This window comes from Microplitis demolitor, chromosome 6 (genome assembly GCF_026212275.2).
Source record: "Microplitis demolitor isolate Queensland-Clemson2020A chromosome 6, iyMicDemo2.1a, whole genome shotgun sequence".
Classification (NCBI taxonomy): Eukaryota; Metazoa; Arthropoda; class Insecta; order Hymenoptera; family Braconidae; genus Microplitis; species Microplitis demolitor.
In genome coordinates, this window is record NC_068550.1 from 3,173,664 (window position 1) to 3,198,211 (window position 24,548).

The 24,548-nt window shown below is 29.9% G+C and overlaps 1 long non-coding RNA gene across 1 annotated transcript in view; it reads left to right on the forward strand.

The window, feature by feature from the left end:
• Positions 1-2,251: 2,251 nt before the first annotated feature.
• Positions 2,252-24,548, forward strand: part of LOC106693543 (uncharacterized) — a 103,667-nt gene continuing 81,370 nt past the window's right edge. The window contains exon 1 of the long non-coding RNA XR_001345169.2: positions 2,252-3,246. This is a non-coding gene — a long non-coding RNA (uncharacterized LOC106693543). The remainder of the gene's footprint in view (positions 3,247-24,548) is intronic.

Below are 24,548 nucleotides of genomic sequence, written 5' to 3' on the forward strand. Positions count from 1 at the left end.
AACTTTATATTTTGTAAATATTTGAATAATTTTTTCCCGCGGTTTTAAAATACGACGCACACTGACTCTAACACTACACTAACACTGCACTTCACTTCACAACACTACACACTTGTACACTTAGCACTGAATAATGCGACACTAAAAATAAAAGAAACAAACGAATAAGAGTACAAGTCCACGAGTTTATTTTATTTTTTTTAAATACGATTCTCTGAATTCGAACTGAACGGTAGACACTCAGACGCCGGCGTCTGTGTAAACACGAAAACGAAAACTCCGGCGATTTAATTTAACGACACAACTATCGACCCGTACTGTTCTTTCATTTCCACGTATTTTATTATTTTTTTCTATACACGCATTTTTTTTTCTTTCTTACTGTTTCATTTACTGTGAACTCATAAATATTTTTTTGAATATTATATTTAATATTATTTAGAATCTCGGGATTCTTACTCTGACACACGATAGTTGATCTCGACGCCACTCTGATAACTGACTAAAACAATGGCTGCAAGTGTTCTAGAATTTTCTAATTGACTTCTTATTGGATTAAAAATTTTTTTTACAAAATGGCCCCCAAACTTTTTTTTTTTTACGCCGCCATTTTAAATAGAACAAATATAAAAAAAAAATTATTTTTAATATCAGACTATTCTTTTTTTTTTAATTTTATAAAAAAAAATTCAAATTCAAAAATATTTAAAATAGCAGTCATTTTTTTTTTTTTTTAATTAAATATTATTTTAAAAAATAATTTAATAGGCACACAAAGACTTTGACAAATTTTTTTTTTGTATTGATTTTAAATTTATTTATTTAAGAATAAAAAAGTTATCGGTTGTCTGTAGCTTTCACTATCACGAGATTTTTCTAAGCTATTATCAATCAAAAATAATCCGTAAGATCAACAAGTAAACCCATGTCCATTTTATCTTTTAACACTAAGAAAGAAAAAAAAATAAATACGTACCGATCTATTCATTTTTTTTCGCGTATCTAATCGATCGAGAAAAATAATCTATCGTATGTACATAACATATTTATTACAAAAGAAAAAAAAACGATAGACGTAGTACATCCCGCACTCCATCGTCCCGATCCGACATCTTTGTTTAAAGCTTTTTTTTAATTTTCATTGGCGGTTGTTTAAAAAATTAAAGGCGCATGCGCAGTTATGAACAATTTTTAAATTATCGATTTATCGAATAAAAAAATCAGACGCCATCTGTATAAAAAAAATAAAAAAATATTTAGTTTTTTATGTTGGTTATTGATTTGAATATTCTAGCGTCATTTTTTCTCGGCTATTGTTACAGTGAACATTGAACGATCATCAAGTGTTATTGCATAAATTTGTTATTTATAAAATATGTAAGTGGTGAAGTATACTAGTGCTTTTATTTACTTTGAGTGTGTAGCGTTGTGTAAAAAAGTGTCTAAATTTATACTTAGTTTTTTTTCGACATTAAAATTTGTAGACAACAGACAACTTTTTGTTTTTAAATCATAAAAACTCAACACAAGTATTAAATTTTTTTTTTTTGATTTTTCTAAAATTTTTTTTTTAACAATTAAATTTTTCTTTTTTGTTTTCATAAAAAATTGTGTAGATTCTAAAAAAAAAAGCCGGATGTCTGTAAGTTTCTTTGTTATTATTAGTTTTTTTTATGTCGTGTCATTGTGAAGTGTAATTAAAATTCGTTGATTGTTAGTCATCAAATAAAATGATACTGAAGTTAGCCGACATTTTATAATTTTTAGATTTTTTTCAAAACGATAAATTATTAAAAAAAAAAATATTTAAATAAATTGTACCTACAGATTTTTTAATTTTCTTAATGCATTTTTTTAGTTTTTTTTTTTTTTAAGTTGTAAAAAAAATTCAAAAATTACTAATTGTCTGCCAACTTCAGGATGAAAAAAATTTCTGAAAGTTAGAATCATTAAATAGTTAATTAAATTGGTCAAATATATAATTATCATTTATTTGCCGATATAAAAGTGAAATACATATATATTCGTATGTATGTGTAGGTTTTTTATTTCAAGATAATATGAATAGATAATATAAGATAATCTCATAAGATTAGCAGTTTTCAAAAATTGTCATGGCGCATGCGCAATTGTTTGAAAATTCCAAACTGTTTTTAAAAAAAAATCGATTAGTCGATATAGTAAACAAAAGTATCACACGCCACCTGTCGCAAAAAAATTTATTTATTTAATTTTTTATGTTGGTGAATTCCTGCGCCATTTTCCGTGACCATTGTTACAGCGAACATTGAACAAGTATAAAGTGTCATTACGCAGATATATAATTCATAAAATATATCAATAATGAAATATATGTGCATTCGTTTACTTGAAGTGATGACGAGTAGTATGTGACAATAGTGAAGTTTATTTTTTTTTTTTAATTTCCCGTGAGTGTAAAGAGATCGCTAGTCGTCGGGAGCGTCTGGGAGGAAATTCCAAGTATTTAAATATTGATTTTTAATATATATATATATATATATTAAGTATACATTTAAAAAGGGAATTAATGTTTAAAGAATATTAAAATAGAGATAATATAAAGTAATTACATATTTTATTATCGGTTTTTAAAAATTAACATGGCGCCTGCGCAGTAGTTTGAAAATCAAGTAATCGATATATATCAAATAAAATTATCGAACGTCAGTTAAATAAATGCGTATTATTTTTAGTCTCAGTACTTATGATGTAAATGCGCGTCATTTTATGAAAATTTTTGTAGTGGACAGTTATAGTTATTGTTTAAGGAATTAATATGTGAAAAATTATCAGTGTATTTATTATTTAAAGTATCATTACTTGTGTTGTTTTCATGTGCGGTAATTTTTTTTTTCAATAATTACTGTGTCAATGTTGTCTCGGTTTTATGTCAGTATCATATTAATAGAGTCAGTGTCATTGTCAATGTTTGAGTCCGTGTTAAAATCAGTGTCAATTAAATATTAGAGTCAGTGTTTGAATCAGTATTAGAATCAGTGTTTGAATCAGTATTAGAATCAGTGTTTGAATCAGTATTAGAGTCAGTGTTTGAATCAGTACTAGAGTCAGTGTTTTAATCAGTATTAGAATCAGTGTTTGAATCAGTATTAGAATCAGTGTTTGAATCAGTATTAGAGTCAGTGTTAGAATCAGTGTCAGCCTGCAAAGTTTGATCAAGAATTGTTGGTTGCTGAAATCACCAGAAGACCGGAGAGACACTTGAAGGTATTTAAATATTTTTAATTATTTATTCGTTGACATAATAATTACTTGTATATTTAAATAGGTAATTAATTAATGTTTAAAGATCATAAAAGTAGTATACTAATGATAAGAAGGTTATCATTTATTTTATTTGCTGATTGAAAAATATTTTTTACTGCGTTAGGATTGAGACAATTTGATGGTAAAAAAATCTTCGTTAATGTTTATAGCCAGTGTATACACACTTCCAAAGTATATTATTTTTATAAATCAGCAGTATTTTACTGTTGCGATCCCCAACCTCAAAAATACTATCTGGTAAGAGTCTTCCGGTTTGTTTTTATTGTTCATTTATTTCCATTATTTTAAGTGTAATGATACTATAAAATGAACAAGCAATAACAGTTATATGTTATTTACAATCCGTCAGCTGTTTAAGAAAGAAATAAAGTCCGGGTGAAATTGGCAATTAAACGAAATCTCGGATTTCGGTTTTGTTGGTATGAGGAGGGTGAAGAAGGAGAGGGTTAGTATCGTGAGAAGAGAAACATAAAAACATCGGGAGAGTACACAAAAATCAGAGTATAAAAGTCCCAACTGAGGATTCGTTTATAATTTTCCCTCCTTCAGCTCTCTTTTACTTTGTTCTGTGTTGTGTGTAGTTATAATTATTATGTGAGACTTTTATCCTTGGTTACTTAGTTATTTATCAGTATAGTTACTCCTTTAAAAATTTTTTTTTGACTTTATTTTTACAAGACCACTTGTTTTCAGAATTATATACCTTTCAAGTGGTCGTTACAGGAGCTAATATAAAATTTAATTTCTTTTCGTTGAAACAACGATGCCATTTTAAAAAAAAAATATATATATTTTCTGTTGATTCTCAACCAACAGTTTACACTTGCCCTGCACTACAATACTACATATACAACTCGATCATCATAATTTTGCTCTTAATATTTTTTATTGTACTTAGCTTGTGTTTCCGGGTTTTATTTTCACTTTACCCGGTACTTCCCAACCACTCGTTGATGTTACCTCAGAAAATTCATCATTTCTTATTCAAGTATTCAAAATTTTTAGTAAATTTTTTATCCATTCAGAGCCGAGCATTAATTTATTTTTAATTTATTACAAAATACAAAATTTTTACAAACTTATTAAAATTTTTTGTAGTCGATTGATCTAATATTTTTTTTTTTATTATTTTTTCTGATAATTTTATGAATGCGTTAAGTAATTAAATGGGGTCATAAAAGTCTTTGAAGGCTAGATGTTAAAAAAAATCTGCCAAAATTGTCACAGGTCCCAAAAACCAGGACACTTTTGTGTAAAACCGGACAGAAAGCAACCCCATCTCCGTATGGTCAAAATTTTGAGCCGCGAATAATAATAAATTTTTGAAACAACTTCACGTCGTCGAATTTTTAGCGACTGATTTTTTATCATCAAAATTTACGAAAACTTCATACATTAAATTTTCCGAGATTTTTGATTTTCAATTTTTTTTATTGCCTCGAATTTTATTTCAATAAATTTTGTCCGTTTATTTTACACATCGGACAAAGTCTTTACAGGTCATCTTTAAGAGCTCTTTAATTGGCAGTACTTAATAAAAACAAGCTCTGAAACCTCGGAATTTTTTTTAATGCACTCGGAATCTCCTCTCAATAATATCTCAACTCACTCCCTCGATACAAGTAAAGTATGTACACAACATGTGTATATAGATATTAATTTATCAAATAAAAAGGAATTCCTTACATATCGATGTGTGTTCCTCGGGAAATAATCAAATAATGGAATCCTTTGGTAACTAATAATTACCATTATTTAATTTTATCCCGACAAAATATATATACACGGAAATTAAATCTTATGAACTTGTAACATATAAAATTATTAAACCTTTTAAGCGAGAAAACATCTCGCACTTCTTATTCCTGACATTATCGACTCTCTCCGCAAGTTCAAAGGTCCTCTCAACCCGTAGATTTATCTTTACCATTAAACGATCCCTTCTCTTTTTAGTTTCAAAACCCGGGTTTAAAATAATAAATTAATAATAATAAACAAAAAAACAAAATGTAATTTTATTCCGATAAGGTGTATATTCTTCTGATTGTTCGCGTGAATGCTATCGAGTAAAATCGATCTCTTGATGGCTTACGATATCGAATTTTGTTTTTTTTCGTTTTTATCATGCTCATAGCGAAGTCAATGGTTATACGGTGGCGTGTCTGGCTCGTTACGCTGGAGGTCGAGTATCCAAGTCTCTCCATCGAGCAATTCATTAAGCTGTAATTGAGTTTTCAGCTCCAGCGATACAGACAACGAGATACAGACGCGTGAGATCGGTACCACGAGGAGTTTAACTAAAGGAGCCAATGAGCAATCCAATGTTAACCAATGCGCCAAGGGGATTCCACAAGTCAATTGATAGAGATAAGCAATTGATTTTTAAAAGAAGTTAGAATGAAACCGAAAGCGTCCTCGGCTCTCGTACTACCCCATACATCTATATATATTTATAAATGTATGACGCTATATGGAAATTAAGAAACGACAACCTGTGACCAATGTCTCGCTGGTGATTAACTAAAGTTTCAACAAGTAGCCTTTATCTCTCTCTTTCTCACTCGATTATTTTTACAAACCGCATATATGTTATTCTCAGTCATCAGCTAATGTAACCCAGCTCTTGTATCGATCTGATCGAACCACGAGATACTCATGAATTAAGACTGGAATACGATAAAAGATAATTATATTTAAGATAAAGTAAAGATACTTCTTCACCTCTTTCTTATTCTTATTTTTTACGGACACTTCATTTATTGTCAAAAAAAAAATAATAATGCAATTATTATTTTAAAAGTAAATGGGATAGATTCATAGGACTTTAATGCCTCGTTTGGTATTATATAGCGAAATTAAATGAGGCAGTTAAAAAAAAATAGTATACCCATGAGCTGAATGAAGGAAGGAAGGCAGTAGAACCGGTGTAGAGCTGGACAGGGCAAGTGGAAGCTGTAGATCATCCATCGACTCCACCCACTCAACCTCAGGCATAGCAACTGAGTAGCTTATTATCTAGAAACACTACCGTTCCCCCTGAGATCAAATTACGTTTCGTTGCTCTCGACGTATTCTCAACGGATTCTCTGGACGCCCACGATAAAGTAAATTACTTGGGGTTGTAATACTAAAAGAAGAAAAAGTAAGAGTATCATGAGGTAAAAACAAAAAATATATTTCAATTTGTTGAAAAGATGAGTGTGGGAGTAAGGCTGAGGGTGCTGATGAGTAAAACTGGTGAGAAGGATGTAGATACCACCTGCCAAGAAGATATTGCGTGTCACAGAAACAAAGTTTCATTACTTTGCCGCCATTACCAAATGAATAATCCTTTTACGTTTACGCATTTTCTCTTTCTCTTGGTCGGATTTTTTATCATTATTATGATTACCATTTTTTTTTCGTTGTTACGAGAGTCTTATTTTCTTACTTCTCGCACGAGAAGCGCGCGCCTCTAATTAACGACGTGCGTCCAAGATGCGAGACCAAGGGGAATGAAGAACGTGGCTGGTATACGTCGTATAACGAACGATCGACGTATCTCGATTTATATCAGGCACGATCCACACGCTCCGACTCCTCTTCTACCTTATTCCATCTCTCTCAGACTTTTTTACTTTTATTATTATTTTTTTTATACATTTATATACTTTAAAAAAAAAAACCATTTTTTTATTTTTTGACTTATTTTTACTCCTCTTATTCCGCTGGTTCGCCTTTCGTTTCCACGCGAAATTTTAGGTCAGCGAGACGTCCCTTTGAATTACACGATAATAATAACATTCGAATGATTGCGATCACCAACAATTTCTTCCTTGATCAACAGGAGGCGAGAATATTAAAAAATCAGGCTATAAAACAAAATATATATATTATAAATAAATTATAAATGCCAAAGTTATGAAAATTTTTAGCTTTAAAAAATTACACCGCCCTTTATTTTAAATTTATTCTATATTTTCTTTTAAATATGTACCTTCTTTTTTTTTTTTTTTTTTTTTTTTTTTCTTATTATTTATTCTCTTAGTTACCTTTTAGTTCCACTTATCTCTTGGTTGGGTAAGGATTGGAATTTAATGTGGGCGTAACCATAGCGTGAATTTTAATTTGAAATTAAAGCGTGGGTGGATGTGTGTCGGTGTACACAGCACAACATATTCCGATATATACATATATGTAAGAATTTGCTTGCAGGTAGCCAAAAGAATCTCTGACACACCTTCTTACAACTTTTTCGTTTACAACCCCTTCGTTATTATTATTCTCTTTCTTTAAATGTGTACTCAGTACACACATGCACACATATATTCATACCTCCATACCTATAATAATAACGTCCAACCACCACAAGGCTGTAACTCTAATCACACCCCGAGGCACCGCGAAGATTAGGTTATAAACATAAAAATATTTTGTGAGATGTATTATCGGTAATAAGATCGATTATAAAATCTTAAATCTAATTATTTGCTTAAGATATTCGTATATATATTCGAACCCCGGGTACCTTTTTTAAATAAAGCTTAATAAATTTATTATTAATGCTTGTATATTAGATTCGTTAAACTAAAGTTACTTGATTTATAATACGCTGTCTTGATACTACTATTACTGGGTGATCGTGGAATTGATCAATCAGCCGATTTACCGATCAATCTATCAATCTTACTCCATGCCTTTTTGATTTTAAATCTTGGACATGTTTCTCGGTAATGGATTAATCATTAGAACATGTTATTTCTTATTTTTTTATTTTTAATTGGCATTTTTTTATATTTTTACTTTACATATTTTATAAAATTACTAAGTTAAATATTTTTTTTTTTTTTTTTTTTTTTTTTTCATTTATTAAATTTTCAATTTACATGATTTAATGGTTATGTATATTGGTTGTTTTATTTTTGTAAAAATTTAATACTTAATCAGTGTCCTTTTTTTTTTCAACGGGTATAAAAATTCTTGCAATTATTTAACGGCATTAGATTACGTTATCTTATATTTTGAATCATCAATATATTATGTTTTAAAAATATAGATATAAAAAAAAAAAATAAGCAAAGTTAAAGATTTATTTGATGTAGAAATTTATATTTTTTGAATACAAGATTGAGACATCAATTCTACGGCTCTTTTGTATCATGATTCAAATCCTGATGATTTATTTATTATTTTTTTATTATTTAAACACGTGTTGTATTATTTATTTCGTGTTTATTATAATCTAACGGTAATAATAGTGACAAAAAATAAAGTGTATAGATAAGAAGGAGATAGAGATAGAGTGGGATGAATAAAATTTTTTTTATAGAATTTAAATAAATTGTGGGATTCTAAAAGACGACAGTTAAAAAGTGAAAAGTATTTTCTGATGATTGTACCTAATTTCCTAGTGTCCCAAAGTATTAAATAAGAAAAAAAAAATTTTATCTACCCACGTAAAACATCTCATGATATTTATTATACTATAACATTTAATAGTTTTTCATTTATAAAAATAAAATTGAAATAAAAAAAAAAATAATCCGCCTTCGATTTACAACAGGACTATAGATGAAAGTATAATTAGTAAAATGTCTTGATACTATCTTTTTAAATTAACTTTACGATAAAAATCACCCAACAAAAAAAAAAAAAAATAACAAATATTTATTTTATTTATGAATCATTAAATAAAATTGAAGGAACGTTAGAGGCCATTCATAAAATATGTTCGCACTTATGGGGGAGGAGGGGGTGTATTTACTGTCAAAATGGGGCCGGGGGTCTACGGAAACGTGACGTTCGCAGCTCATCAAAAAATTTTGTAAATTTTTTTCTCGGTTAAATTTTTTTTTTGTTACGATAGATTCATTCATTTCATATTTGTAAATACATAAATACTTCCGTCAGAATGGGGGGGGGTCTATTATTTGTAACGCAATATTGATAGGGGGATCGCAGAAAATGTGACAGCGTGACAAAGAGGGGTAGATCTAAAAAGGTAAAATTCTACATGACGTATTTTATGAACGGCCCCTTATTCGAAGTAAAAAAAGATAATTGATAATATTTACGATTGTTAGTGAGTTTTCACGATTGTAAGTAGCTTAAGTACTTTTCTGACTCAATCGCGAAATACCTTAAAGACTTAAGAATAAAGATAGAAAACCGCAAAGAGATTTAAAAAGAACAAAAAGCATTAAAAAATAAAACGGTCGACGAGTGAGTTAGAATCTTCTCATTTCTTTTGTTTATTATTATTTCTCGCACCTTCTGTCTTCCTCGAACGTGGCAAAGATTCACGATGTTCTATCCTCATACTCTTACATACACTCAACAAAAACTCCGCTATTCATTAGAGTCGCTCGCGCTATTAAGATAATCGTCGCTGTACACTGTATATACCGCGAGTAGAGACCAGATGGTGTTTGACACTCATTCGTAGATGTGCCGTGTATCTTTTTTATTCTTCTTTCATTCTCTCCATGATCACTACACTCAGATATATTTATCTTAGAAAAATAAATGACAATAAAAAAAATGATATAATTTTTCATTTGAATAAAAATTTAGTAATTAAATGAATGAACGAATGTGATTAAACACCCGAGACTTCTAGTTTAATAAACCATTTTAAATATAGCAATAAAAAGATTATAAAAATAGTTAACAGCTCGTGATAGTGAAACATAAAATTCGATAATTATTTTCATGATTATATATCTTAAGAAGGCTTAATGTCTTTGGCAATACAAGCAGTTGGACCCAAGAAGAGGATTACTATTAAAGTTGTAGTTGTTACTGATATTGATGCCGGTAGGCTGGTATCTCTATAAAGTTACAGTTAATTACCATCAGTTCGATAACGAGTTTTAAATATTTTTAATAAATTTTTTTCCTCTTCTTAACATAGGTTAATTACTCTAATGGATTTGTGACGAGTGGCCTCACTATATATATACACTTGATTTCTTGTCCTCATGATTGTGGATGACGAGTAAAGGAGTGCGCGTCCTCTTCATCATATTATCGTACCATGTATTAAATGTCTAACAGCATCTGAGTACATCAGCATCAGCATCAGTCGCAGCAATAGCAATAGCAATAGCAACAGCAACAGGCAACTTCCTCGAGGGAATACGTCGGAAAACGTACGCGTATACAGACATATTAAATGAGAGGAGACTTATGTTGAGCATCACGAATGGCAAGTTATATTGCAAAAACGATAATTAGTAGTAGCGGTAATTAAACGATACATGAATGGCTACAAGCCAGTTGGATACATTAGTTGTTGTTGTTGCTGTTGTTGTTCTTGGTGCTCTTTGCTGAGGATCTGTGAGCTCACCATCTTTGACACGATCGCGAGAAGTTTACTTTGATATTCGTAGAAGGGATGGAACAAGTTACGTGTCAATTCTAACATACTTTCTCGATTTATTTTATATACAAAAAATTATAAACAGTTATAGACATATATATTTGTTTGTTTTTCAAACAAATCAGCTTTCGTTTCCACTTTTTTATGACTATTCATACTGACAATCTTCGAATATTTCACTAATGTCATATTGACTTACAAATTTTCCAACCTCACTTTTTTTACTTCGACGTTTTTTCTTCTTGATAAATTTTAAATTTCATCAATTTTCTAAATGGCGCACAATATCTCTTGGTTCATGTCTCAGGTATCAATTAAAAATTTTTAAATAATTTTCCGACGTTTACTTCAAATGTTAGAAGCCGCAAAAAATCTGAAGTGAGTGTCATGGCGGCCATTAGTAAAAAAAATCTCTTAACTCTGATTTAATTAAAAAATAAAATGAAGGCAGTTTAAAATTGACACGCCAAGTTGACAGTTTAAAAAGCAGAAAAAGATAAATAAAATAAAATAACCGGAAGTTACGTTGCAAAGTACATAAGCGTCACATACTGAACAAGTTATCTTACGGGAGTACGAGTCTCTGAAGGCCTGGAGCGTCACACTGTGGCAGCGAACAAATAAATATGACGAACGAGACGTCTGACTATGAGTCGTAAATCAGCAGTGTCTTGGACGATAACTTGGTTACAACACTTGCTTTTCAAGATGATCAAGATCATAGAGCGGTTTTTTTTTTATCAAATTTATCAATATTTTTTTTTTCAACCTGCTACAGCTTCTCGTTAAATATATAATTTTATCACACGTTTATTTTTAAAAATTTCTTTTTCATTATAAATTTCTAATTTTATTTGAACTAATTATTATTTATCAATTCAATACTTTTACATTTTTATTTATCACTTGGATGAGATACTTATAAAGAAGATTGGCGAAAACTCGTGGTTATAAAAGCTTTTGCATCACCGGTGATTCATGGATGAGAATCATTTAACGTTCTTGGCAGGGTCATATTAAGAGTCGTTACCCCCTTCGCGCTCGACGCTTTACAATTATTAACAGGTTGCAGAATATTAATTTGCATCCACTTTTTCCCTGCTTGTATTCAAAAAATAAAAACCCAAATTAACGAGATAAAATAATGAAAATAATAAAAAAAATTAATGGATTTAAATTTAAAAAATTAAATTTATGATAATAATGATAATGACAAGTGATAATAATAATGAGGATGATAAGAATAATGATAATGATGATTGTATGACTGAGTGGATCGCGAATTAATAAACTGATGATTCATCATAAGTAGTAAAGAGTTAGTTTATCTAACCAATTGTTTCGTTATTGCAATTCAACTTCCGGGTTTATTTTGAAACGGTTTTTCCATGCCAACATATATACATATATATAAACTGCTTAGCAATTCTTCTCGTTATCGTGTGTACTCACATCAACGCACGACGTTCTCGTTATGCCAGAGAATACGACAAAGCAAAAGACACCGCTGAAAAAGATTGAGACAATGCTTGATCGTAGTTATCGATCGACATTCTCAAGTTCTCAATGTTACTTTTTTTTTCTTTTATTTTACTGATCGCATCGCCTTTTTTTTATACCGATTCAATGTACGATTGAGGTACATTGATAAAACATTTAATAAAAATAAAAATATCAGATAAGTGAGTTTTTAAAATATTTCAATACCATGAGTATTTATTTAATCGTAATTTTATTTTTATAATGAAATAAAATTAATTGAGGAAGTAATTTTATTTAAATTTACTTCTTGAAATAATTTAAATAAATCGATATCAGAAAATCAAATAATGATTTTTTAAGCCATTTGTAAATTTATATGTAGGTGTATATTTTTGAGAAATGAGGCTGGATTATCTTCGATCAGGATTACTAGGACTTTTAAGCCTTAGGTGACACCACTAGGTTTTGTTTGACAGAAAATTTCGCGTAAAGTGGCATCTAATCGAGTTAGTTTTGAACAACATCAAAATTTTAGTCTATTTCAGTATTCAAATTATTCAAAATTTTAAAAAATACCGCGAACAACATACACATTTAAAGTATCGGTTATTTTAGGATTTTCAAATTAAATTATAGGTTGCATTGATAGAAAAAACACTATCGAGAAAAATTATGTACCTGAAAATCGGAACGTTTTTCGCGCGAAAATGAAAAAAATTTGTAATTCGACTACTTGAGGGGTAGTTGGAGGTGGCTGCAATTTTGAGCTGACATATTAGCATCTATGCAAAACATTTCCGAAATCTAGATTCGGTAGATTTTTCACTTTTCATTTTGTTTTTTATTTTCCTTCCGCGAAAAACCTTCCAATCTTCAGATACATAAAAAGTTGATAAGTTGAAATAAATTAAAATCGATGAATGAAGAAAGTTTGTAAATAATTGTGTAATGAATACTTGAAAAAAAAGAGTTAAAATAATTAAACAATTAAATAAGTTAATTTGAATAATTTATCAATTACGTATCGAATAACGTATTGAAATATTTATTAACAACAATTATAAAACAAGTATTGCAAATATTTATTATAATTATTCAATTTAATAATAGAATAAAATGAATTGAGGAAATAATTAAATAGAAATTTATTTCCTCAGCACATTTTATAAAATAAATAAATCGATACCAGAATAGGATAATGCCTGAGTCATACTTCTTGTCCATGTATGCATGTATTAAGACATTCGATACCTCGTGATACTCGTGCAATAACTTTAAAAGTTAAATTTCCGTGAATTCAAGATAACCGGAATAATTACAGCAATGATTCTTCTGATAGTAAAACTTCAATCTTATAAATTTATCCACATATATATGCTACATATATTTATAAGAGAGTAGGATCGCGTGAGTTCCGGACGTCTGAGAAGTGTATGCAGGTGTAATCGTTCGATTCTGTACATACTTATATTTGCATTTCAGGTGGATGCGTATTGAAAATAAGGAAAATAGAGAAAAAAAAAGTAAATATCCTCGTAGGTGGTTAGCAGTCTGTATTCTATGTCGTTTACTTATCTTTCGCTATATCAGACATGAATCACGTTAATACTGATTTGTAAATACTTACCATCGTATATATTTAACTTTTCTTTTCATTATAAAATTCCGCCATACACACACATCATTTTTGAGTAAAAATTACCCATAAAAATTCGTACTGTAAAGACATCTAGCCAGTAACTAAATTTTTACAATAGTATACTATACACATATATTGTTAGAAGAAATTGTACTTCATTTACATGCTGATGAATAGCATATTCTACAATGCGCATGTGAAAAATTTAAATATTTATCACATGTCCTCACAGTATCAAAATTTTTGGGTAATTTTTACTAAAAATTTATCTGCGTATAGAATTTTTTATAAAATAAAATGAAATTCACTTCAATATTCATAATTAAAAAAAAAAAAAAAAAATATCGCAGGATAAAGAGACTCAAATAAAAAGGCATATTAAATTGCGATATTCAATATTACAAGCAAAATAAAAGAAAAAAAAACAATTATAAGTTTTTTGTTTGAGTATTTGTATACTTATATAAAAATCAAATATTATAAACGATAATGTTTTGTAATAAGTATCTCTTTATGTTGTTTATAACCGCGTTCGCAGTTGTTTACGGAGCACGCGTTCTCTAACATGAATATTTAAGTAGAAGAACTTAAACTTTAATTAAGAGTATATATACGTCTGTTTATCAATTAAATAATATTTATTGATTTTATTAACTGAAAATGCAGTCCACGCATAGTATTTAAACTGCTATAAATAAAATAGTCAAGTTAATAAATTTTTATAAATAATTTTCCTATTAGCCTAGAAGCCATCAATATCTTTATTATTTTTATTAATTTGCTCTGCTAGCAAACAATGAAATGGATAATTATTGTAGATCGATTAATAAATATATATTCTCATCAGCCTCCCACAGGCAATCAGATAAATCCGCCCAAGGTAGGATTTATTCTTAGTCTACTCTACTCAGCACGGAAGCTGTTTGGCGGATTTTCTTTTAATCTACTTGTCTAGTATTTTTTTATTTTTTTTTTCACTATCTATAGACATAAACATAAGCAATAGAATTATATGTCTCTTGCACATTTATCATTAATTCATTATAGACTCCCGCCTACATAACGTTAAATCTCAGCTACTGATCTGGCATTTAACATCATACTATAAATAATTATTTTGAAATCACACCCATAATAACATCATTTTTATCATTGTCATTATTATTTATAAATATTAACATAAAAAATAAATAAATCTGTCCTTTTTAAATATATTTATATATTTCAAACAAAAAGTAATTTCTAAATTCAAAAAAATAAGTATCATTTTAATTGTATCCACTTGCATTTTAACAAAAAATAAAATGAGTGACAAAAAAGTAGGTCGTACGTTTCCCGTGTGCGTATATATATATATAAGTCGGCGCAAATTAAAAGCGAAGGATGTCAGTACCGTTGTCGCATCCTGGGCAAGATCTCTCGAGAGTAGCCGTCGACGGCGACGATACGAGGGAGTAAGAGGAGAGAAAAATAAAAGAATTAGTCGAGTATCAGGAGGATGAGGATGAGTGTATATGAGTATACCAGTATACCAGATAGGCGGTGGATGGAGGTGCTGTAGATGTTTTTACCTTTCCAACCAATCCATCTCTCTTGCTAACATTTTTCTTTTACTCTTTTCCATTCCTCTTTTACTCCTACTTCTTCTCATCTCTCATATACTCTTCGGGTTTTCGTCCGCACTTTTGCCGCTGGCACCGACTGCTCCAGGACACCGACTCGCCCGGGACAGGATCATCAATCCACCAACGACACGGACTACGCAGGTGCGCGTGCACCCATGATTCACGAGCACAACACTCTTAAGTAACCATGCACGCACATCATCCTCCTACTTTTTATTCATTTTTTTTTTATTCATTTTCATTATCCTTATCTCGACGTAAATATTAACAAAAAATATTAAAAAAATAAATAATTAGTTTGTAATATTTAGTAACGCCAAAATTCATGCGAATAATTTTCTCCAGTGGATTATGTGCTACGCAAATAAATATATAATTATTTTGTACTCTTGTATGAATATGAATATATGCACGATATATTTATATATAAATATAAATGTGTAGTTAAAAGAAAGAGAGTATGAATACATATTAAAAGAATATAAGCAGGAGGGTGAGTCACGCACAGTACAGAGACTGGATGGTTCGAATCTTAATATCCGTTCGGGGGCAATTAAAGGCTAAACGTTGCCACCTGCGGTGATTTCGGGTTCACATAGAAGGAGGAGAAGGAGGGAGAGGGAGTCAAAGAGAACGAAAGAGAGAGAGGAAGATGTGAATGCATTTAAAACGAGCTCTCGCTCTGCAGAGTAACGTGGAGAGAGAGTGAGTGTGGGAAAGGCTACAGCATCATTTCTCTCTTCTCTTTCTATTTTTTTTATTCTCTTTATTTTTATTTCAAACTTATATACACATACATATACATATATATATATATATATATATATATATATATATATATTTTTTTTTTTTATTATTGTTATTATATATCTTTCATTTATATTTTTTATCCATGGGGCTAGGGTGTGTTCAGCATCCGCGACACGCACTCGATTGCAACAGCAATATATATATGTATACATACGTACTTTTTCATTCACTTCGCGTCTCTCTCTTTATGCGTATGATATGCTTATACATGTTATCTCTTATATATATATTATTTCGTTCCGAGTCCTCTGTGTGTACATCTTATTTACCACTAAGGGCAGGAGGTTAAGCTCTTCCTTGAGAAATGACACGGCTTCATATAAATAAATATATAATAAGTGTTATATTTATATCCTCTAATTAATATCATTTGAAAAATACTTAATTCAAATCTGTAATATCAAATTTCGTTTTAATTAGAAAAAATAATTGATAATTTTTAAATAGACTGACTAGAAATGAAAAGGAAAGGTGGGTTCTCGCGCTTTCGCTCTTTTCATCTAACCACCGAGACCTCAAAACTCATACCGAGGAAATATGCTGCCCGCAGTAACAGTCTATATATATATACATACTATATTGTGTCTATCGCGGTGAAGGATGCAAGTTCCCACGTAAGGAAGAGGAAATATCCTCCCTCGCATTGATACAACTATCGATTCCGGTTAAAAATATAAAAAGCACTTATCAAGTAATTGTTATCATCTTAACTTGAAATTATTATGCTTCAAATAATAATAATAAAAAAGAAAATTGAGAATTAATAATGATGATAATAATAAAAGAGTAAATTTGCTTCTTCTTTATTTATTTTTTTTTTATTCGTTCGGCGTGTCTTGAAAGATCAGAGTGAATCCGCGGGTAGAGGGCAGAGGAAAGAGTTGCGCGGGCGTCGTGGGAATATTATTGCTCCGGGGCCGAGGTCCGAAGAAGCCCTCAAGGCAAGTCACTGGCCCATCTTGTATTTCTTTTTTCGTTTTATTCCTTTCTTCTTTATATGCCATACATCCATATACACACAAATATATATATATATAAATATATATATAAAGTTAACGTTTTACGTAACAGACATGTTGACTACTTGAGTCTTGAACAGATTTAACCAGTGATAGGAGTCTAATATTCATGAATGGAAGTAGCCGGTTTTTATGGCCACTCTTACAAGCATTTTTAACTGTTTATTAATTCTATTAAAATTGTCAGAAGCAAATGAAAAAAATATATTTTTTAAAACTTGATTGTTATTTGTTTATTTTTTTATTTTATATAAATTACTAAAATAAAAAAAAATTAATAATAATAAGTAAATTTAACCGTAGATAAGTAGATAAAATATGAAAAATGTATAAAAAATGCATAGACGAAGTTAAATAAAATATAAAGAAGCAGGTGGTTGGACCCCTACATGGCAATCACCTCATGGTCCCGACGCCCTCGACGAAACTCTCTCACCGTCGGCATCGCGGGAGAGCCATATCCCAGCTACAAAACACTCGTTTGATTACAACCGCTTACTCACGGAGAGATTCCCAATACGGATGATAATTACACTTGCGTAACTCTTTCACCCAAGCATCAGCATCAGTACTCAATATTATCCAGGTGTACTCGTGCAGTAAACTCTGGACCGCGGCTATACTCTTTATTTATTTCGTGGTATAATACATTACCCGCTGATGATGGAAGAGAACATGCTTATACTTATTGGTAAGTTCTTGGAAAAAGCTTTGTAGTTTGTATGCCTCACGGCAATTCATCCGCATCAATTGCCTCCAGGGAATTATATATTAATTTTTTTTTATTCCTTTATTTTCTTTAAAACTTTTTTAAAATATTTGTTTTTCTTGAGAATACAATTTAAAACATTTATAAATGCTAAATGGACTTATTTAAAAGTATAATATATTTTTTAATCGAATTCTACACTAAAATTTACAAATTACTCAAACTTTTTAGGGCAAGGTATTGATAAAATAAAAAAAACATATATATTTATATTTATTGGATCTTGAATGTCGTTAAATGCCAAGTAGGGAGCAAATAAATAAAAATAATAATTACAATAATTTTTTTTTTTTTTATAAAATAGTATGGTTGGGTAAATAAAAAATTTTTCTTGTAGATTTATACCTCGTTACCTCCGGCGCACTACATACCAAGTCGTTAAAGCGATAATGTATTCCATCGTACGATTATTAACGATCTTTTATCGCTTAAACATCTCCAAGATTTTCATCTTGATATACCCTAATATTTTTTTTGTTTCTTTTCATTTTTTATTTTAAATTGTCTCTACCTCTGTACTACTCAGGTCCGTTGGCTTCGGGGTGGAATTAAATATCAGCGTATATTTAAATCTACACACTAATTTTAATGTCTTACTCGTAATATCACACTCGAAATTTGCAGTAGTCAATTCATTCGAATATATATTTAAAAATAATCGAATAATAATTAATAATAATAATAAAAAAATAGAAAAAGTATTTCTGCCGTGAAGATAAATAGAAACGGAATTGGCAAAAGGGATGTAAAGTAAAGTAAAAAAAAAAAAAGAAAAACTAAAAAAAAAAATACATACAAATGTAGTCACGCGAACGTAACACGAATTCAAAAAGACGTGTGGATTGAATGATGCACTAAAGAAATTGTACAGCAGTACCTGATGGCCTCAGGGCTACCGGAAGTGGGTGTTACCCACCCGCTACTACCGATACTCATTTTTTAGTTTTATTTTTTGGGGATCACGCAATCCACTAATTTACCGTGAGACTTTCATTGCAGGGAAAAAAAATAATGATAATAAATAATGAAATAAATGTTGGAAATGATAGAAAATATCAGTGCCCGAGAATATGTAAATGAAATTTTACTACATAATTGCAGTTGCGTAATAACAAATAATTTTAATAAATCTAGCATTTCAATGTACTGTAAGGGAAAATATGAAATAAAAGTACATATGTAGATGATCAGATATATTATGAGCAGAAAAAAGACGGAAAGTATATCATTGGTTTAATTTTATAGATTTTCTAATTAAATAATTAATATTTTCCTTGAAAAAATTGATTTCTTGTTAGAAAAAATTTATATTTATATTAATTACTAATTTATAGGTAAATATACGAAGACAAATGTTGGCTCGAAACCTACCAATTTTTATTATGCTGTCGACGGAACTTGAAACAGGAAGTGAAGCATCCAAAAAGATATTATGCTCATACGAAAAAATAGAATAATGTATGAAAGTAATTGCTATTAAATCTTATCGATAAGCTTCTCGCGCGTAGTATGTATTGTGATACAGCACAATAATTTTTTAGACGCTTCACTTCCTGTTTCAAGTTTCGTCGACAGCATAATAAAAATTAATAGGTTTTGAGAAAACATTTTTCTCCGTGTAAGAAAAAAGATTTTCAATTAAAATTCCGTATAAAAATGCGTTATATTTATATATTTATCTTGCCATATACTATAAAATATGTTGCTAATAATATACTGGATATATTTAAAAAAATATAAAAATCAAGAAATTTTTTTTTTAAGTTTTTCGCTCAGCGCATTAAAAAATTTGATTAATCTTATTGTTTTAATTATTATTAGTAATTTAAAAAGTGATAAATATAAAAGCTGTAGAGTAGTCTAAGCATAGTTGAGCGCCTAATGTGCACCTGGTAGAAAGTCATAAATTTATCGTCGAGCATCAGCAGCTTCTTAGCTTTGAGATAATGTGCGTGCACGCATCAACAGCAGCATCGGCAGCATTATATACGAATGCGCCAAGAGCAAATCTGCGTAATGGTTGTTCTCAGCGTGGCAGGTACTATAAGATTAAACCAGTAGATCCACTAAACAGTCTTTACTCTATACTCTCTGTTCAACTAAATCATAATAAAAATAACAATTGCCACAATAACGCAAATGGTTTTAAAATGCCCGCAATTGTTTCGTGAGAAAAAAGAAAATTTCAACATTTTTAAATTGCCTTCTTATATATTTTTACATTAATACTTACAGTCTATTACATGAACAATGACATTTATGTTTAAATTGTATTTTAAAATAAATAGAATTCAATTATCTTGTCAATATGTCAGTACATGATATATACAAATTGAAAATTTATGAGAAAGTTTGTGTCACGTGATCAATTTAAATTAGTTTTCTTAATAATATAATTTTTAAAACTTTTTTTTTTCATTTTGACTGTAAATTTTTAATATTAATGTCTAGCTATTATTAACCAATTGAATTTTTAACCAGAGGTAACTGAAATTATGTTGAGTCAGTAAAACGGTTTAGTTGTAATAACTATCATGTATATCACATGACTACTCAAGTTCTTGACTGGTAAAGTCTTTAACGAATGTAATGCCCCTTTAACACTGTGCGTCTACACTTGACGCACCTTACTTCGATTATTACGTCCGTATTACGCGTAATAATAGACTCGGAATACCATCCATTAACGTCCAACACCCGCGTTTTACCACCATTTGCATCCTTAAATGCCACGTTAATAATAGTACGATTTTCAAAAAATATCTCTTTACATACTTCTTGGAATTCGAGATGGAAATATTGCAATAAGTATTGAAAAGAGAATAAATATTTAAAATAAAAAACATTTTACGGATTTACGTTGATGAGTTATGATTATATTATTTATTATTACTAACCTCATATATATATATATATATATATATATATATATATATATATATATATATATATATATATGTATGTAGTTGGTAAGCAAATGAATAATTCTCGTAGTTTTTAACCTAAGAGTGGAGGTTGACACTTAAGAAATCTCGAATAAGTCATTAACTCGACTATACGAATGATGTGAATGACCTGTCCCATTGTATGCGTATGCTAAATTCGCTCTATCGTGTTGTTTTAATATCTGCCATTAGAGAATTCACAAGTGACACAACGACCTCACAAACCACAAACGCATATTTTCCTCGCCTTTCTCGTAATAACCCCTCTAAAGGGAGATGAGTCTATTAGAATTGCTATGTGATAATCGAATGAATAATAAGGCTCGACTCGGTTAATGTTTATTGCAATTATTTTATTATACTTTCAACGATAATTTCTTAACACCTACGTCAACTTTTTACATTTTCGCTATCATTATTATTATTATACTTTGGCTATTATTTTATTTTAACTACATATTTTATGGAACTTGATCTTTTGCACACCTCAAATGCGTCATGGGTGTGTACTATGCTTACTTAAATATTTTTTGCTCATGATTGTTGTAATTTGTCTCTATTGTTAGAAATATTTTTTATTAATTAACATAGATACCATTGCAGCTCGGTTTACTTTGAAATTTACACAAAATTTCACATCATTCAAGTAAATTTTCACAGTCGATAAAATAGAAATTCCTGATAGTATTTTCTGAAAGCTTTCATATAATTCCCAAGAGGGTCCTCCGGGTGGGATTGTAACAACCTAGCATTTTTCCAAAAGACATTTGATACCCCTGAATTTGGTTAGAATCGTCGTCCGAGAAATTTTATAGAAATCTCTAGAAAGTTTAGACCTAGGGCTCGGAGGAGGACTAGAAGTTGCGAGACTTCTTCATATTTTTTTGTTTCAAGATTTTTGTCCGAAACTTTATGACTATGCTCATATAATATCTATGAAATCGATAGCTAGTAGAAAATGTAACAAGCTCATATTTTATCAAAAATCTGGGGTCGGATTTTCTACTAAGAACGTCGACGTCTCTTATTCTTGTCTTATTTTTAAACAGTGTAAAAAAAATATGTTCGTATAATTTAAAGCGTGTAAGGACCAGTTAATAATATGTTGATTATTTTTTATCATCATGCTCCATAAATTTAAATTGGTATTTTTATTTTAACACATGCGTTTAAGGCATTTAATTTATTTTCATTCTTTAAAGTAAAAAGAAAACTTTGAATTTATATTAATTATCATTAAATAAAAAGAAAAAAGTTGCAAACTCCATAGTATGAAACGAAACAAAAACTATATATATGTAACTTTAATTTATGATCGATCTATATATTTCACTGATTATTAATGACGTGAACGATATTCTCCAGGTTAAAATAACGTACAAAAAGCATTACGTTTTAAAAAAAAGTAATAATTAAACTTACACTGGCATTTGAATATTTTCATCGACATTTATATTTGTGTACTTTCACATTATCATATATTTGCACACAAGTATTTAATAATTTACATGACTAGAAGGCGAACACACGCCGATTTTACTCTTGTACAGGTACAAGTAGTTACGTTTCATTAATCCACGGCTTGTCATCTCGATGTATGAAATAGTTAATTAATCAATGTTCATATTATTATTCGAAGCCAGAAGCGATGTGGAAGGTGCTACTGCGTGTTCACTGCCTCGAGTGCACTCGAGCGTCAAGAAATATTTTTATTACACTTACGTACGTTTAATATTCCACTCGATTATTCTCTTTGTATGTATACCTTTTATTTATACTCCTCTCTACCCTTCTTCAGCGTCAGCTTCAGCTTTAACTCCAGCTTTAGCTTCATCTCCATTCTTAATTTATTTATTTATTATCATTTATTTTTTTTTATCTGGCCAATATAATTCTCCATCTTTTATTTACTGCTCCATTTGTTTGACTTTTATGGACTATCCTTAATATACTTAATGTACAAAAAAAAAAAAAAGATTTTCATCAATTTTCTTTTAATAACCATCGTTAAAACTTTTTATTCGTCATTTAATGATCGCGTTAATGAGCTATCAATAATTTTTTTTCTCTATTAATATTATGTTAAATTAAATCTTTAAAAAAATATTTATTATTATTATTATTATTATTATTATTTTTTTTTTTTTGGGTAAGTTAGACAGAAAAAAAATTTATATTGAGTATAAAAAATATTTTGGAAGACAAACGTTTTCAGGAATGATCAAGATTTTCTTGAGCCAAGAAAATTCGTTTCAGTTAAAAGAGATTTCTACTTTATCCGTGAAAATCGAGATTTAAAAAAAAATTTTTTGAATAAAAAATATTTACGTTCAGTCGATAATTTTTTTTTTTCTGTGTATTATGATGACAAAGTAAAGAAAGAACATTAACCAACATCAACATTATTATCAAGCAAAGTGTATAGTACTAAAAATTATGTGTAATTCAGCCAGCCATCTGCCCCACAGCCAGATCGTAATTTAACCCAAGACTCTGGTGTATACAGGAACGAATAACTCAACAAGTGCATATCGAGGATAAAGCTTTTAACGACCTAAAAAATACCATTTTCACGAGGAATTACGATCGTCTTAATATCTTATCATCGACAACAATCTGCCGGCGGATGAGATACACACAGAGACTTAAAAGTAATCCATTAAATATACATTGAGAATAGTATTATATGACAAATAAGGAAAAATTATTGTTTCTCTTGATCGTTGGTCGTCGCATCTTTGATATGGTAGCTGCTGTTAGTCAATGTGGCTGCGCTTCAGTCGCTGTTCGTTGTCATCATCAATGATGTTGACATACATTTAACTTTGGCAAAGTTTTAAATCTTTAAATGGACCATCAATTCGCTTCGTCCTCAATTCAAGTATCGCGTGATCTTTTTCGCAGGGATCGACCGTAGAGATCACGATACATATCGACTAAGAGCCCGTTATATATATTAAAGAGAGAAAAGAAAGGGCTGAGAGATTATAAAGAAAAAGATGATGAAAAAAAAGAGCAAGGATGAAATGATGTTAAGGGAAAAGAGATGAGGCGCGGCTTACGAATTAGCCGAGGGTCAATTTATTACGTCCGTCCCTGTTTATAATGCGGGTGATATAAAAGCGAGCGTCGCATGCCGCGAGCTACGACCAACGACCAATGACGATGACTACCATCAGGACGACGATGGCAATGAAGCGAAAGAAACAAAGACCAAAATGACGATCAAACAGTTGAATAAGAATAACAAGTTGTTTAATGTATATATATATATATATATATATATATAAGAGAAGAGAAGAGAAGAGGAAGCAATGGAGGAATAAGAAGAAGGGCGAGTTGATGCCGTAAACGGGCGGTACATCTCATCCAACTGCAAGTGGAAAATGTGACTGGTTTTTACCCCTAAGTGACGACTACTACTTCAGGTTTATGTTTAATGCAATGAGTTGTTATCCCAATGGTGATTTAACTTTACAAATGCATTTACATTTTTATCCTTACGCCATTTTCACACTCTTAAACACGACTTATAACTAATTTTTATTTTATTTATTTTATTTTCACTTTTATTACCCTTATAAATATTTATC